We start from the raw sequence: 15,881 nt of genomic DNA on the forward strand, positions 1-15,881 counted from the left end.
GACCGTGAAGTAATTGTATAAAATTCGCCTGTTACACTGTTGTGTGACCTCAATTAAAGATTTCTCTTTATGATGACGGCACAGCCTTACTGTCAGTGAACTTAATTGTTGACTATTGGCAGGTACATTGTCGCCTGACATAAACCATCTGTTAGTTTGGTGGGTGAACGCAAAGAATGAGGAGAGTGTCAAATAAGGGACGTGTCCCTGGTCGTGGTGCTGCTGGTGTTGGTGGAGCTCTTGTTGCATTGAGAGGACGTGGTCGATCTGTGCCAGCTGCACGCACAAGTGAAACACCTTCCTTAGGTGCGAGTAGGCGACAGAACCTTCAGCGTTATTTGGTACGCCCGAATGCGGCTCTACGAATGGTGAGGCCAGAACAAGTACAGGCAATAGTAAAATGGGTGGCTGACAGTGCCTCCAGTTCCTTCTCATTGTCTCCCACCCAGTCCCTTAATGAAAGATCAGAGTTGGCACTTGCAGCCCATGGCCATCAGTCTTTCACCTCACTCCCTTGCAAATCAGCCAAGCAGTCTGAGCCCCAAGTTATGCAGCAGTCTCTTCTACTTTTTGATGACACTGCTAGCAGGGTTTCCCAGGGCCATCCACATAGCCCTGCCCCAGAAGTGGAAGAGATTGAGTGCACCGATGCCCAACCACTTATGTTTCAGGATGAGTACATGGGTGTTAAAGCAGCCCTAAATTAGGGCATTTTAGATACACTCTGGTGTTTCAGATCAATGTACCCCCCCAGGGGGTTAATATCCACGCATGGCTGAGAGACTGAACACTGACACAGAAGTTGGTCAAAGCAATCTCTAACTTTTATTACATGAGGCAGCGTATATATATCTTCAGAAGAGGGCAGTCCTCACTGAGACACAAACCATTGTTTCATTGGTCAAAGTTAAGAAGAGATAAGAGAAACAGAGATAACACTCTTCACATCTGCGCAGTAGGTACCACTTTGGAATGTTAAGCTAATGTGAACATCTAAGGGTCGCCATTTGTTAATGGTGGACGGTCTAACACTACTACTGCATACGTCATATGTGACACTTCAAAGAGGTGCTTCTCTATAGGCAGTGAACAACATATATCATCAAGTCATGTGATTGGTCTACACATTCCACCACACTCCATGGGACACCTGCAGAAAGGTGAGAAATCAGACACTGCCCGCAGCACTTTGCCCCCCTTCCTCTCCTGCTTAAGACAAAGAGAGGGGGTGGGAGGGAGGCACTTGGAGAAGAAAAAGTTTAACTCATCACAGTCCTAGAGATACTGAATATAGAATAAAATTCACACATCTTTAACAGTCAAATTCACACATCTTTAACAGTCCCCCCTTGAATTTCATTCTCTCCCTAAACCTAACCATCTGTCCCAATGCTCCGACATCCTCTTCACCAGCTTCCACGACAAGCCATTCCTAGCGAACAGCCTCCCGTGACACTGGATTTGAGCACGGGGAAGTCAGATGATCTTTCCCTAACTGACGTTGACATTATATGGGGGGACTGGAGGTCATCAATGCTTCTGATTTTCCGGATCAATGTTTTCATACAATTTTCCATATTCTTTTGAGTCATGATCAACAGTCACACAAGGGAAAACCAGTTTCAACACTTCCTTGAAATCAATCCAATTATGCTTTTCTTTGAGCTTCACTGTGCTTGTGGTCAACAACACTCGGAATGGACCATCAAACCAGGGTTTTAGGACTTTCTAACGTGTCTTTTTCTACCACCCAATCTCCAGACACAAGTGGGTAGGTTCCTGGTACTTTATCAAAACCTGGAAGTGAAGCAAAAACTCGAAAATGTACTTTAGTCAAATGCTTGTACAAAACTGATCACATAATCTGCCAGACAACCATGTTGCATCTGAAGCTGCTGTGGGAAATAAATCCTATCCTAGGGGCTGACCCAAAAAGGACCTTATAGGGACAAAGGCCTGTCTCATGGTTAGGCGTATACCTTACTAAAAGAGGGCTACCAGCATGCACTCTAAGGTTTTTTGAATCTTTAACTTAGTGTCCCGTTCAGTTCCTTTTCCCTACTCTACTGCTGCTTTGTGGATGGTATGAAGCATGTAAGGCCTGTCCTACACCCAAAACCTTCATCATCTCCTGCCTCACTTCATCTGTGAAGTGAACACCTGTGTCACTTTCAATGATCTAAGGTACCCCATACCTGCACACAACTTCGGCCATAATCTTCTTTGGGTACGGTTTTGGCCATCCTGAAAACAAGTCACATATCAATACATACTCATACATGCCCACCTTGTGTAGTTGAAGGTAGTCTGTAAACGTTGAAACAGATACAAAAAGCAAGACGTGTTTCTTGGGTACCTTAACCACCTTGCCCACGTTGTTCTGGACACAAACCATTTATCCTTGAGTATGTCTGACTGTTACAGTGCTGAACCCTGGGGCGTACCATATGCTACGTACTAAATCACACATAGCAGTTTTTGTCTGGTGCATCACTCCATGGGTTGCCTGTGCCATCGTGGAGTAGAGGGACCTGGGAAGGTAAAGTTTCCCTTCTTATTTGTAGTCCCCCCTTTTCCATCCACCAGTCCCTTTCCTCCTTCCCCATCTGGTTCTGTAAGGTCTTAAGAACTTTCGGGAGACAGGAGGAGTTATTTCAGGGACCTGAACTGTGGCCACTTAAGACACGGGTCTGCTTAGGTAATTTGGCAGCCATTTTTGCCGCCTGATCTGCCATGGCTTTCCCCTTTGCCTCCTCTGCATCTGTTTACAGTGGCCTTTCGTTGCTATCATCACCTCTCATGTTAGTGACAAGAGGGCTTCCATCAGAGACCTCACTGCTTCCCCATTTTAGATGGGTTTACCTGAAGCGATCAAGGAGTATCTGGCTTTCCATATGGGCCCATAGTCATGGGGTATCCCAAAAGCACACCTGGAATCAGTGTAAATGTTGGCTGTTTTTCCATCTGCATATCTGCAAACCATCTTCAGAGTCTTTTAGCTCCACTTCTTGAGCAGACATGTGTGGTAGTTCACGTTTAATCACCACTGCCCAACCTGTGTAGTACCTGCCATCCTGGCCATACCTCGATCCATCCACAAAGAGCACATGATCTAGATTACCTAATGGCTGATTTACCAAATCCCACTACCTCTTGTGACATCATCTGCAAACAGTCAGGAGCCTCTTCCTTTGAATCTGGAAGAAAAGTTTAAAGTGCGGTGCCCTAACTCTTCCCTCCCCCCTTGGTCCAGAGGCAACAGGGTGGCTGGGTCAAAAGTCTTACACCTTTGGAGAGCAACATTGTCAGGCAACAAAATGGAACACTGCATTCTCAAATAACTGGCAACAAAACAATAATTTGGATTGTACGTTCATGAGGATAGATGTAATATCACCATCACTTTGTGGTTCAGAACTATCTCAGAGCTTTCATCAAGCATAGCTAGTACAACTACTACAGCTCTGATGCAGAAAGGGGCACCTCTGGCCACGGGATCAAGTCTGGCTGTATAATATGCTACAGGGCGTTATTGCTGGCCATGCAGTTGGGTGAGGACAGCTGAGTCATGGCCACTCACTTCATAGCAATACAATCTAAATGTAATAATCTGATAGGCCCAGTGTGGGGGAACACAAAATTGCCAGTTCTAGGCATAACAAGCATCTACAACCTCATCTGTGAGGCGGTAGGGACTAAAGGACAAATCAATCACAGTGGAGTGAGTGGCGGTAATGGGAACCTGAGCCAACAAGGTGTGTGTGTTGGGCACGCTGTGGGTGTTAGTAACTGTGGCCTCATTAACTGCATGTAGGTCATGTACCATCCAATGGTGAGTGGTTTTTCTTTTCTCAGCTTCTGGGAGTACTGATACAAACATGGACCAGGGAATTTTATCACTAATGGCCAACAAACAAAGTTCCTGGTCGTTGAGGGCACCTGTAAACTTCACAGTGCTGTCCTCCTGATATGAGATACCAGCATGTACTTTTGCAAGCAAATCTGCACCCAGGAGGCAACAAGGGGCGTTACCACTGACCAACAAACGGGCAAGCGCATCTTGGTTAGGGGCAAATCTAATATGGATGGTTTCTGCTGAAAAGGGAGCGTACTACTTTCCCATCCACTTCTACCCAAAGACTGGTGTGCTTGGAGAGTAAATCAGGGGAGGCCATGTTTGCTGTGCACAACTGTCTTGGCTGCTCCAGTATCAATCAAAAAAACGGGACTACTTTTTTATCACCCAGAGTGAGGGATATCATTGGGCCAGACTGAATCTGCTTAAAATGTTTAAAAGTAGAGCCGATACTGGATTTCCTGTTTCCTAATCTTGATCTAACTCCCCCCCCTCCCTGTCTTTGTGTTCTCCTTATAACAAAAAACATGGGTGTCTGTGGGGACGGACAGTGATCCGGGCATGGTCAACATAGAATACAATCCTCTCGTGTGGTGTGGAATACCACACACAGCACAACACTCTCTCTTCTGGGATCTGGGTCCCACAGACTCTGCAGGCCCATCATAGGGTGGCAGACTTACTTTTTCCTTACTTCAATGAAGCGTTTGACGTCAGGGCTGTAGCAATGCCAAAGGAACACTACCTATGGTTGGCACCACTGAACCACCCAATGCCGCTAGATGTTACTTTGCATTTTAGCTTACAGAAGTATCCAACTTTTCCTATCGCGGAATTAGTAGACTGGAAAACAAAACAGGACTTCTCATCTTCCATAGGAGTGTCTTATAACTAGGGGATGGGCACAAGGGCTGTCGTTGTCTGTAATGTCCACCCCTATCCTTCTCCCTCCGCTCTGAGTCATCTAAGTCCACCCCCTTCAGTCGGACGCTGTGGTCTTCCTTTTTGTCCGTCAGTAATGTGGCAGCTATCTATAAGAACAGAGCTCTGATGTTTAGCACAACAGTTAACATGTAACACGTAACTTCAAACATTGAAGCAAACAGATCTGACAATACGGACATAAACCAAACAAAAGGCCCATAAAAACTTTTCATTGACTTCGATATAAAAAAATGTACAGCTTGATCAATGCTTTTGGCACCAATAAAAACCAAAAACTTCCTAGAAAAATAAAATAAAATCCTCAATGCGCATATTATTTAAAAAAACAAATACCGTACTCCATACGCATTCATATACATTTTCATGTACTCATTTTCATTAACAGCACATAACCACGCCTTTACACATAAAATATGAATTGCATTCACAGCTCTGCTAAAAACATCCATCAGTCACAAAGCCACACCCATTCACATTCCACTGAATCATTTATGTCTTCCAACCTAGCCACACTGTTTTCATACCAAGAACTTGCAGCACAGACAAGCACAGCTTTCCTGGAAACAGATAGCCACACCACACCCAGAATTACTGATGGTCTGTCGCTGTAAGACAATATACATGTTAGATTCATACAGTCATTTTGTTAAAAGCTGGATTCCCACAGTACACTGCTTGGGAAAGAAGAAAGAAGAAAGAAGATTATTGAACAATTCTTTGTCTTCTAAAATAATATTACACATATAACATCACTTACTCTGCATGATTCCCTGCCCCCATCATGATTCCCTCCCCCCTTTCCCTGCTCTTCTTATCTCAGGAATGTTTCTGTGTGAAGGTGGGGGGAAAATGAATTTCTCTATTTCACAGTTCCATTAACTGACCATCTTTTTGGATCTTCCCTATTTAACCAGTTCATTTCTGAACATTTAACACAAGCGCCTTTCTGATTGCAGACACTGGGGCACTTTCTTTCTTGCTAATGCCATCAATTATCATCCTGACACTGCTCTGTTTTCTCACTCGTTAAAACTCCCCCTTCAACATCATCGGAGTTCTGATGCCCTCAGTCTGTAAGCTCTAACTTCACAGTTTCTTACAGATTTTCATCCCTGTTGCCAGCCGGGCGACCTTCTGTCCAGGGCCACACTTTCTCTAACATTCTTTGTCACATTTTAACTTTCAATTCTCCATATCACATCCTATAATCTCCCTTAACTTCTTATCATTCTTCACATGTTGACTTCCTTCTTCTCTCGCTACAATCTGAGGAGCAGTATATTTTCCTTCTCCATGTGAGTGGGACTAACCCATCTTAAAACAGTATTTCAGACTGACACACACACAAAACAGAGGAGTGATCAGCACCTTTAACCCTTTCCTCCGCAGACAAAGGATTCACCCTCCCCACTGGTTTGCTCAAATCTGACTATCACGTCTGACTAGTCAGCTGGGACTCCCCACACGTCTTCCCCCAGAGGGTCAGACGGGCTCCGTCGCGTCTTCCTGTGGTCAGGTCAGGTAGTCTCCGCAGTCTTCCCTTAGATCAATGAGTCATGTGGTTCTACCGTCTTCCTGGGGTCAGGTCAGGTAGTCTCTGCAGTCTTCCCTTAGATCAATGAGTCATGTGGCTCTACCGTCTTCCTGGTCAGGTCAGCCGGAGTTTCTTTGCCCCACACCTCGGCGCTACAGCGCCCCCTTCCAAACCAGGAGGTTACTGTCCCCCCCCTTTGTCTGTGGTTTTACCGTCTGTGCTTCACTCACTCCTCACATAAATCACAGACATACACAAAACATATACACACCAGAGTGCTCTATAATTTCAGACTATGGTGCTATAGACCCCAGGCTTTCAGCATTACAGCCGACTACCATACTTACATGGGTACCACCTCACAGCAGACTAAGCCAACATGAAGTGACGAACTAAATGGCAGAAAGGCAGGTAAGAGTATTCTTACCGTTCTATGAAAGCCGGCCATATCCTCTCTGCCATTCGTCAAGTCCTGGGGCCTCTTGTGTGTCTGCTGTTGATGCTCCCTTCGCCTTGGGGCACCACGTTGGGCGCCATTTGTTAAAGCAGCCATAAATTAGGGCATTTTAGATACACTCTGGTGTTCCAGATCAATGTACCCCCCCCAGGGGGTTAATATCCACGCATGGCTGAGAGACTGAACACTGACACAGAAGTTGCTCAAAGCAATCTCTAACTTTTATTACATGAGGCAGCGTATATATATCTTCAGAAGATGGCAGTCCTCACTGAGACACAAACCATTGTTTCATTGGTCAAAGTTAAGAAGAGATAAGAGAAACAGAGATAACACTCTTCACATCTGCGCAGTAGGTACCACTTTGGAATGTTAAGCTAATGTGAACATCTAAGGGTCGCCATTTGTTAATGGTGGACGGTCTACTGCATACGTCATATGTGACACTTCAAAGAGGTGCTTCTCTATAGGCAGTGAACAACATATATCATCAAGTCATGTGATTGGTCTACACATTCCACCACACTCCATGGGACACCTGCAGAAAGGTGAGAAATCAGACACTGCCCGCAGCACTTTGCCCCCCTTCCTCTGCTGCTTAAGACAAAGAGAGGGGGTGGGAGGGAGGCACTTGGAGAAGAAAAAGTTTAACTCATTACAGTCCTAGAGATACTGAATATATAATAAAATTCACACATCTTTAACAGTCAAATTCAGACATCTTTAACATGGGAGAACCACCGCAGCACGTCTCGGATGATGACGAAACACAGGTGCTAACTGCTGCGGCTTTCTGCAGTGTGCAGACCAACAAGGAGGGCAGGGGTGAAGACTGGGTGGAAGATAATGTGTAGGATGATGAGGTCCTCGACCTCACATGGAATCAAGGTCACCAGCACAGCAAAAGAGGGAGCAGAGTGCAAAAGCGGAGTGGCCGTCCCCTAGACAGTAAGCCTGCTACTGCCCACCGCACCAGGGGACCGAGCACACCAAAGCCAGCTCCAAGGATTTCCCTGGCGTGGAAGTTCTTCAGATGATGTGCTGACAACAAGACACTAGTGGTTTGCATGCTGTGCAATCAGAGCCTGAAGCGAGGCATAAACGTTCTTAACCTGAGCACAACCTGCATGACCAGGCATCTAAGTGCAAAGCATGAGCTGCAGTGGAGTAGACACCTCAAAAACCAAGAAAGGTCTCCGGCTCATCCTGCTTCCTCTTCTGCTGCAGTCTCGGCCTCTTCATCCCCCTCTCGAGTGACAGTGGCACCTGCCACCCCGCAAACAGAGGATGTGCCAGCAATGCCACCACCTCGGTCACCAAGCATCTCCACAATGTCCCATAGAAGCGTTCAGCTGTCTCCCAAACACTGGAGCGAAAAAGGAAGTACCCCCTAATCACCTGCGATCCCTGGCCCTGAATGCCAGCATTTCCAAATTCCTGGCCTTTGAAATGCTGTCATTCCGTCTGGTGAACATGGAAAGTTTTAAGAATTTGATGGCGGTGGCTGTCCCACAGTACGTTGTGCCCAGCCGCCACTACTTTTCCAGGCGAGCCATCCCTTCCCTGCACAAACAAGTTGGGATCAAAATCAGGTGTGCAGTGCGCAACGCCATCTGTGGCAAGGTCCACCTAACTACGGATACGTGGACCAGTAAGCATGGTCAGGGACATTACATCTCCCTAACAGCATACAGGGAAATTACTGTATGGAGCGGTGTGGGGGAAATTACTATATGGGGCAGTGTGGAAGAAATTACTATATGGGGGCAGTGTGAGGGAACCTACTGTATGGAGAAGTTCGGGAAATTACTGTATGAAGCAGTGTGGAGAAATTACTGTATGGAGCAGTGTGGGGGAAATTACTATATAGAGCAGTGTGGGGGAAATTACTATATGGGGCAGTGTGGGAGAAATTACTATATGGGGCAGTGTGGGGGAAATTACTGTATGGAGCGGTGTGGGGGAAATTACTATATGGGGCAGTGTGGAAGAAATTACTATATGGGGGCAGTGTGGGGGAACCTACTGTATGGAGCAGTTCGGGAAATTACTGTATGAAGCAGTGTGAAGAAATTACTGTATGGAGCAGTGTGGGGGGAAATTACTATATAGAGCAGTGTGGGGGACATTACTATATGGGGAGAGTGTGGGGGAAATTACTATATGGGGTAGTCTGGGGGAAATTACTATATGGGGTAGTGTGGGGGAAATTACAATATGGGGCAGTGGGGGGAAATTACTATATGGGGCAGTTGGGGGGATTACTATATGGGGGCAGTGGGGGGAAATTACTATATGGGGTAATGTGTGGGAAATTACTGTATGGGGATAGTGTGGGGGAAATTACTATATGGGGCAGTGTGGGAGAAATTACTATATGGGGCAGTGTAGGACCGTTTCTATTAGGGGAGATTATTTTTGGGGACACTATACAGGCATTACCTGGAGCACAATATAGGATGTTATTATTACTGGGGGCACTCTAGTGGACTTTATAACTGCTGTAGACACTATAGATGACCCCAATTATCAGAACTCTAATGTGTCTGTGTAACAAACTCTGTAGAGACGAGATGCGGCTGAAATAATTAGTCATGGTGGTCTGGGTCAAATGGATGAGAAGAGGAAAGAGAAGATCTACATGACAGGAGATGTCATTGGAAGTAAGAGGTATGTAGTGCTGTATGCCCCTATATGTAGAGCTGGCTCACTACTGTGACCTGTGTCTCATCTTCTCCTCCAAGTCTTTTTTTATCATAATCATATGTATTTTTAAATTTGGCAGTCCCATGTAACAGCCCAGATAACAGTGATAACTTTCTGTGTACAGATAATGTAGTAGATGTTCCATGCAGTCCTATGTAACACCTCACATAACACAATAGTTCACTGTGTTATGTGGGGTGTTACATAGGACTGCAGGTAACATCTATGAAATCTGTACTCACAGAGTTATGAGATGGTGGGAGTGATTTGAGGAGACCGTGATGTTAAAGTGAGTGCAAGCCCTGTGCTTGGTATTACAGCTCAGACCCAATCACTCAGATGGGACAGAGCTGCACCTAGACCATGTGAACGATGTCATATGGCCTAGGAAGAGACTTTGGCGCTTACAGAAGAAAAACTAAAACTAAAATGGAGGTGGGGGGGGGCCAAATTGGGTAGACAGCCCTGGGCCTATCATGCACTTAATCCGCCCCTGGTCTGCACCCTTCAACTTCTGGGGCTCCAAATTAGGCACATGGCCTGAGCTTGCCCTTTACGCTTTGGAGGTGCTTGACTGCCCTGCAGCCAGTGTATTGTCTGAACGTGTGTTTAGCACGGCAGGGGGGTGATCACAGACAAGTGCAGCCGCCTGTCCACAGACAATGTGGACAAGCTCACGTTCATTAAAATGAACCAGGCATGGATCCCACAGGACTTATCCATACCTTGTGCAGAATAGTCATGTATACCGGCCTCACCCAGCCATTGTTGTACTCCAGCGCACTTTCTCTTAAAACTTTGTTTTATTTTTTTATATTTCCCAATGTTTTGGGGTCTACCCAAATTTGAACAAAATAAAAATTAAATAAATAAAAAATAAAAAAACAATGTTGGCTACCTCCTCCACCGCCGCTTCCACATCCACCGCCACATCCACCGCCTCCTCAACCTCCTACTCCATATGGACCTCCTCCTCCTAGATCAAGATTATTATTATTATTATTTTACGTATTTTATACTTACCATGGTCTTAACCACATTTTGCTGCCTTTTGCAGCCCTCTAGCCCTTCCCATTACTTTTTTAGAGCCATTTTATTATGGGTAAATCTGTCAATGTATTAGGATATACAGTGGGATGCGAAAGTTTGGGCAACCTTGTTAATCGTCATGATTTTCCTGTATAAATCGTTCGTTGTTACGATAAAAAATGTCAGTTAAATATATCATATAGGAGACACACACAGTGATATTTGAGAAGTGAAATGAAGTTTATTGGATTTACAGAAAGTGTGCTATAATTGTTTAAACAAAATTAGGCAGGTGCATAAATTTGGGCACCACAAAAAAAGAAATGAAATCAATATTTAGTAGATCCTCCTTTTGCAGAAATTACAGCCTCTAAACGCTTACTGTAGGTTCCAATGAGAGTCTGGATTCTGGTTGAAGGTATTTTGGACCATTCCTCTTTACAAAACATCTTTAGTTCATTCAGGTTTGATGGCTTCCGAGCATGGACAGCTATCTTTAAGTCACACCACAGATTTTCAATTATATTCAGGTCTGGGGACTGAGATGGCCATTCCAGAACGTTGTACTTGTTCCTCTGCATAAATGCCTTAGTGGATTTTGAGCAGTGTTTAGGGTCGTTGTCTTGTTGAAAGATCCAGCCCCGGCGCAGCTTCAGCTTTGTCACTGATTCCTGGACATTGGTCTCCAGAATCTGCTGATACTGACTGGAATCCATGCGTTTCTCAACTTTGACAAGATTCCCAGTCCCTGCACTGGCCACACAGCCCCACAGCATGATGGAACCACCACCATATTTTACTGTAGGTAGCAGGTGTTTTTCTTGGAATGCTGTGTTCTTTTTCCTCCATGCATAACGCCCCTTGTTATGGCCAAATAACTAAATTTTAGTTTCATCAGTCCACAGCACCTTATTCCAAAATGAAGCTGGCTTGTCCAAATGTGCTTTAGCCCACCTCAAGCGGCACTTTTTGTGCTGTGGGCGGAGAAAAGGCTTCCTCTGCATCACTCTCGCATACAGCATCTCCTTGTGTAAAGTGCGCCGAATGGTTGAACGATGCACAGTGACTCCATCTGCAGCAAGATGATGTCGTAGGTCTTTGGTGCTGGTCTGTGGGTTGACTCTGACTGTTCTCACCATTCGTCGCTTCTGTCTATCCGAGATTTTTCTTGGTCTGCCACTTCAAGCCTTAACTTGAACTGAGCCTGTGGTCTTCCATTTCCTCAATATGTTCCTTACTGTGGAAACAGACAGCTGAAATCTCTGAGACAGCTTTCTGTATCCTTCCCCTAAACCATGATGGTGAACATACTTTGTCTTCAGGTCATTTGAGAGTTGTTTTGAGACCCCTATTTCGCTACTCTTCATAGAAAATTAAAAGAGGAGGGAAACTTACAATTGACCCCCTTAAATACTCTTTCTCATGATTGGATTCACCTGTGTATGTAGGTCAGGGGTCACTGAGCTTACCAAGCCAATTTGAGTTCCAATAATTAGTTCTAAAGGTTTTGGAATCAATAAAATGACAACAGTGCCCAAATTTATGCACCTGCCTAATTTTGTTTAAACAATTATAGCACACTTTCTGTAAATCCAATAAACTTCATTTCACTTCTCAAATATCATTGTGTGTGTCTCCTATATGATATATTTGACATTTTTTATCGTAACAACCAACGATTTATACAGGAAAATCATGACGATTAACAAGGTTGCCCAAACTTTCGCATCCCACTGTATGGATGACGTGGTGATTGTGAATGATAATATGGTTGTGATAAGGAGAGGGAGATTGTGTTTGGATTTATTTTGTTGGGGATCTGGATTTAAAGTCAGTTGGAATAAGTGTACTTTCAAATATTTTGGTGATAAGATGTGAAGAATGAAGATGGTGAAAGTACTTGGTGTGTGGTTTAATGATGACTTGGGGCTGAGCTGCATCTAGACCATGTAACCAATGAAGTTAATGTCATGTGGCCTAGGCTAAGCTGTCAAAAGAATGTGGTGAACTGAGAGCCCCAGTGCCTTCTCAAACATCTAATCAGTGGGGGTTATGGGTGTGTATAGGGATGAGCGAACACCAGGAAGTTCGGGTTCGCTGGGTTCGGCTAAACTTCGGCTCAAAGTTCGGGTTTGGGAACCGAACTTGACCCCGAACCCCATTGAAGTCAATAGGGACCCGAACTTTGGGGCACTAAAATGCCTGTAAAATAGACATAGTAAGGGCTAGAGGGCTGCAAAAGGAAGCAAAATGGGGGTAAGAGCAGGACAATTGCCCTGCAAACAAATGTGGATAGGGAAATGACATAGAATAGAAAAAAATAAGAAATAATAATCTTGAACTAGGTGGCAGAGCTCAAAGTGGAGTAGGAGGTTGAGGAGGTGGTGGACGTGGTGGACAATTTGGAGACCCAGAAGTTGAATGGGGCAAACCCATCAGTCAGTACATGTAGGCGTGTGCACACATACTGTTCCACCATGTTGCTGAAATGCTGCCTCCTGCTAAGACGTTCCGTATCAGCTGGTGGTGCTGGTTGTTATGGTGTGCTGACAAATCTTTTCCACATTTCGGCCATGCTAACCCTCCCTTCTGAGGTGCTTGCGGTGCCCCAGCTGCGTCTACCAGCGTGTGCTTGTACTCGAGCATCTTTCTATCATGCTCCAGTGACGGAATTAAGGATGGCACATTGTCCTTTTAGCAGCAATCCAGTAGGTTGTCCACCCAGTAATCAGCACTGGTTAGAATGTGGGCAACTCGGCGGTCTTTGTGCAGGCACTGCAGCATGTAGTCGCTCATGTGTGCCAGGCTGCCCAGAGGCAACGACAAGCTGTCCTCTGTGGGAGGTGTATCGTCTGTGTCCTCTGTATCCTCCCAGTCACGCTCCAGTGATGCCCATGAGCTGCTTTGGGTGCCACCCTGCTGTGAACATGGTTCCTCCTCATCATCATCCTCCTCCTCCACATCCTCCAGTATTCTGCCCTGGCTGTACAGTTGTGTACCTAGCCTCTGTTGGTGCAGGAACCCACCTTCCGAGCCACTTGTGAATGACTGGCCTGATAACCATGGAAATTATCCCTCTTCCTGCTCCTCTTCCTCCTGTTCCACATCCTCTTCCATCATTGCCCAAAGTGTTTTTTCAAGGAGACATAGAAGTGGGATAGTAACGCTGAGGACAGCGTCATCGGCACTGGCCATGTTGGTGGAGTACTCAAACAGCAAAACAAGGCACACACGTCCCGCATGGAGGCCCACTCGTTGGTGGTGAAGTGGTGCTGTTCCGCAGAGCGACTCACCCATGTGTGCTGCAGCTGAAACTCCACTATCACCTGCTGCTGCTCGCACAGTCTGTCCAGCATGTGCAAGGTGAAGTTACACCTGGTGGGTATGTCACATATGAGGCGGTGAGCGGGAAGGCCGAAGTTACTCTGCAGCACAGGCAGGCAAGCAGCAGCAGAGACGGCCCACACTTTCTGCAGCAGCACTGATATATCAGGGTAATTTTTCAGAAACCTCTGCACCACCAAATTCAGAACATGTGCCAGGCAAGAGATGTGCGTAAAACCAGCTAGGCCCAGAGCTGCTAAGAGATTTCGCCCGTTATCGCACACCACCAGGCCGGGCTTGAGTCTCATTGGCACCAACCACTCATCAGTCCGTTTTTTCATGCCCGTCCACAGCTCCTGCGCGGTGTGGGATTTGTCCCCCAAACAGATAAGTTTTAAACCTGTCGGTTTTTCCCCCCAAACGGATGAGTTTCAAGACAGCCTGCTGTCGTTTCCCCCTGGCTGTGCTGAAGTTGGTGGTAAAGGTGTTACGCCGACAGGATGAGGAGGTGGTAGAGGAGGAAGTGGAGTGGGAGGTGGAGGCAACAAGAGGCAAAGAGAAACGTCTTGCAATCCTTGGTGGCGGAAGGACATGTGCCAGACTGCTATCTGCAACGTGCCAGTCCGCAGGGGTAGAACACGTGAGGTGCGCGGTGGGCCGGAATGTACATACAGTTCATCGGTTACTCACGGTTTAGCAGACCCCTCCCTGGACCAGCAGTGCAGTGAAGGGGAGAACAGCACTGGATTCTCCGGGGCACAATCGGTTGCAGGGGACATCGGCCAGGTGGTGATTGAGGTGCTCTTGATGGAGAATAGTTGTTGAGTTCCTAGGTCGCTGGGCCCCTGGTTTGAATAATGTCGTGACGCCAGCACCTTTATGGTGCAAGAGGTTGAGGGTAATAGTGATATGGAGTTGGAAGAATGAGGCAGGTTTAAATCCAATGGTAAACTTTACTTTAACCAGGTTTTTTGTAACAGTTTACATCCAGCAATAAAACTGTCTCTGATACACATGCAAGTAGGATGTGATAAATCCTAGTAACAGGCTGTGCTGATGATACTGTGTCATGCTAGGGTGGTAAGTTATGTACTCACTGAGAAAACCGCTCTTGACCTTGCTTCAGTCTTAGGTGAGGTAGTCCCAATCCTGAGCTTCCACACAAGTGATATGACAGAATTCTTATCTGTCTTTAGAATAACGGTGAGACTGCTGAAGCTATTAAGTCCTTCACCAACTTACAAAGGCGCCTAGAGCCTATAACAATGGCCTTGTCCTTCCTTTCTCTTGATCCACTAACAGGGCTGGCCTTAGGTGTTCAGGCGCCCTGTGCGAGCTAATCTTGTGGTGCCCCCCCCCCCTCCCCCCCTCTTCCCCCGTGCACCTAAACATACACACAAAACATTTTTTTTTTTATTACAGATAATTTAAGTGCAAGTGCTAACAAGTACAATCATACCCAGTGTCACCCATAGCCAGTCTCCTGCCCCCCTTAATCATACCCTGTCATCTTTGCCCAGTCCCCTGCCCCCCTTAATCATACCCAGTGTCACCCAGAGCCAGTCCCTGCCCCCCTTAATCATACCCTGTCACCTTTACCCAGTCCCCTGCCCTTCTTAATCATACCCAGTGTCACCCTTACCCAGTCCCCCGCCCCCTCAATTAGACCCTGCCCCCCTTAAATTAAGGGTGACAGACACTGGGTTTGATTAAGGGGCAGGGGACTGGCTTTGGTTGACACTGGGTATGATTAAGATGGGCAGGGGACTGGGTAAAGGTGACAGGGTATGATTAAGGAGGGCAAGGGACTGACTATGGGTGACACAGGGTATGATTAAGGTGTGCAGGGTCTAATTGAGGGGCAGGGGACTGGGTAATGGTGACACTGGGTATGATTAAGAAGGGCAGGGGACTGGGTAATGGTGACACTGGGTATGATTAAGAAGGGCAGGGGACTGGGTAAAGGTGACAGGGTATAATTAAGGGGGGCAGGGGACTGGCTCTGGGTGACACTGGGTATGATTAAGGGG

The 15,881-nt window shown here is 46.2% G+C and overlaps 1 long non-coding RNA gene across 1 annotated transcript; it reads right to left on the bottom strand.

The window, feature by feature from the left end:
* Positions 1 to 5,226: 5,226 nt before the first annotated feature.
* LOC121007771 lies at positions 5,227 to 14,391 on the bottom strand. Its single transcript, XR_005780466.1, has 3 exons — positions 14,252 to 14,391; positions 11,095 to 11,100; positions 5,227 to 5,236 (listed from the first exon to the last, which is right to left on the bottom strand). It is a non-coding gene; the product is annotated as an uncharacterized LOC121007771 (long non-coding RNA).
* Between the last annotated feature and the right edge of the window lie 1,490 nt (positions 14,392 to 15,881).

The sequence above is a fragment of the Bufo bufo genome, chromosome 7, assembly GCF_905171765.1.
Source record: "Bufo bufo chromosome 7, aBufBuf1.1, whole genome shotgun sequence".
NCBI classification, from domain to species: Eukaryota; Metazoa; Chordata; class Amphibia; order Anura; family Bufonidae; genus Bufo; species Bufo bufo.